The sequence below is a fragment of the Mus pahari genome, chromosome 2 (genome assembly GCF_900095145.1).
Source record: "Mus pahari chromosome 2, PAHARI_EIJ_v1.1, whole genome shotgun sequence".
Classification (NCBI taxonomy): Eukaryota; Metazoa; Chordata; class Mammalia; order Rodentia; family Muridae; genus Mus; species Mus pahari.
Genome location: NC_034591.1, coordinates 22,289,562 through 22,292,055, shown reverse-complemented (window position 1 = coordinate 22,292,055; position 2,494 = coordinate 22,289,562). Strand labels below are relative to the sequence as shown.

Sequence of the window (2,494 nt, the reverse complement as noted above, 5' to 3'; positions counted from 1 at the left end):
GTGTGCATACCTATGTGTGAGCACTCACACAGGAGCATGCACACATGCATACACACATGCATATACACATGCAAACACACATGCATACATACCTATACACAATTCACACATGTGTACACACATGTATATGTAAGTACACATCCACACATGTGTACATAGTCACACGTATGTGCTCACATGCACACATGTATACATGTGCATACATCTGTGTATATGCACATGTACTCATTCACATGTATACACATGATATACACATGTGCACATGCATAAATACATATATACACAGGTGCAAACATGACTGCACATATAAGCATACTCACATGCATGCACACAAACATTTACACATGCATGCACACAAATATTTATGCACACAATTACATGCTATATAATGATGTTTCGACCATCAATGGACCACGCCTTATTTAGGGGTTTATATTGCTATGACAAAACACCAGAACCAAAAAAGCAAGTTGAGGAGGAAAGGGTTTATTCAGCTTACACTTCCACATTGCTGTTCATCACCAAAGGAAGTCAGGACTGGAACTCAAGCAGGTCAGGAAGCAGGAGCTGATGCAGAGGAATGGAAGAATGTTACTTAATGGCTTGCTTCCCCCTGCTTGCTCAGCTTGCTTTCTTATAGAACCCAGGTCCACCAGCCCGGGGATGGCACCACCCACCATGGGCTGGGCCCTCCCTCATTGATTGCAAATTGAAAAAAATGCTTTGAGTTGCGTAGCTGTGTCGGGCACAGCTCGTGGAAAGTGGTGTTCTGGTCCTTGCTCTTTGTAGTTGGGATTGAGTCTATTTTGGAGAATCTCCGTGGCAGCCATCACCATGTGGGTCCCAAGCACACTCATGAAGCAGCCACCCACCCAGTCTAGGGCTGGGGCCATCACAGTTCGCAATGAGAAAGGTGAGATTTCAATGGAAAAGGTGGAGGTAAAACGTTATGTGTCTGGAAAGAGACCGAATTATGCCCCTATAGAGTCCTCAGATGAAGCGGATGAAGAATTTCAGTTTATTAAGAAAGCTAAGGAACTGGCTGGTTCAGGCTCCATATATCCAAGTAGTAGGAGTCTTAGCTAGGGTTACCCTCTGAGATTCCTGGGAGTTTCTATGACCTAGGTTTCTAGCTCACCCCAGAGATTCCCTCAACGACTCCAGTTGTCTCTCCCAGTACTCTCTAGCTCCATCCTCCCCCAACCTGATCCCTCCTGTTCCCATTTCTTTTTTTTTTAATTTATTTTATTAGATATTTTCTTCATTTACATTTCAAATGCTATCCTGAAAGACTTCTATACCCTACCCCCGCACTGTTCCCCTACCCACTCACTCCCACTTCTTGGCCCTGGCATTCCCCTGTATGGGGCTTATAAAGTTTGCAAGATCAAGGGGCCTCTCTTCCCAATGATGGCTGACTAGACCATCTTCTGCTATATATGCAGCTAGAGACAAAAAGCTCTGGGGGTACTGATTAGTTCATATTGTTGTTCCACCTATAGGGTTGCAGACCCCTTCAGCTCCTTGTGTACTTTCTCTAGCTCCTCCATTGGGGGCCCTGTGTTCCATCCTATAGATGAGTGTTAGCCCTAACTAACACTCCTACTACTTAGATATGTGGAGCCTGAACCAGCCATCTCCTGGCAAGACTTGCACTAGATGGATTGTGACATAAACCTTGCCACAAAACTTTCAACCTACAATCTGTCCTGCCTACAAGATGTGCAGGAGTAATACTGGAACAGAAATTGAGGGAATAGCTAACCAAGAGCTGACTCAGATTGATATCTGATGATGAGGGAGCCCACGTTTACATACATATAGAGAGGAGTTTAGCATAATCATCATCAGAGAAGTTTTATCCAGAAATTTATGGAAAGAGATGCAGAGACCTACAGGCAGAGCTTGGGAAATTCTGAGGAAGAGGAGTAGGAAGGATTATAGGAGGTGGGGGGGGGTCAAGGACACCTCAAGAATACTGAAAATCAACTAACCTGGGCCAATAGGGACCTACAGAGACGAGCCTGCCAACTAGAGATAATCCATAGACCTACCTACACCTTCTGCACATATGTAACAGTTGTACAGCTTGGTCTTCATGCGGAACTCCTAACAGCAGGAGCAGGGGATTGTCTGAATCTGCAGAATGCCTTTGAGAGTCTTTCCTCCTTCTGGGCTGCCTCATCTAACCTTAAGAGGAGAAGATGCCCTACTCTTATTGTAACTTGATATGCCAAGGCTAGTTGACATGCAAGGGAGGCTTCCCCTTTTCTGAAGATAAAAGGAAGGGGAGTATAGGGTGGGAGAGAAAGGTGGGGGAGGAAGACTGGGAAGGAAGGAGGAAGGGGAAATTGAGCACTAATGTTGGATGTAAATTAACTAAAAAAGAAAACTGTGTCAAATAGAAAAGAAAGAAAGAAAGAAAGAAAGAAAGAAAGAAAGAAAGGAAGGAAGGAAGGAAGGAAGGAAGGAAGAAAGAAAGAAAGAAAGAAAG

At 44.3% G+C, this 2,494-nt stretch overlaps 1 pseudogene; it reads left to right on the top strand.

The window, feature by feature from the left end:
* Window positions 1-834: 834 nt before the first annotated feature.
* LOC110316192 overlaps window positions 835-2,494 on the top strand; it is a 3,014-nt pseudogene continuing 1,354 nt past the window's right edge.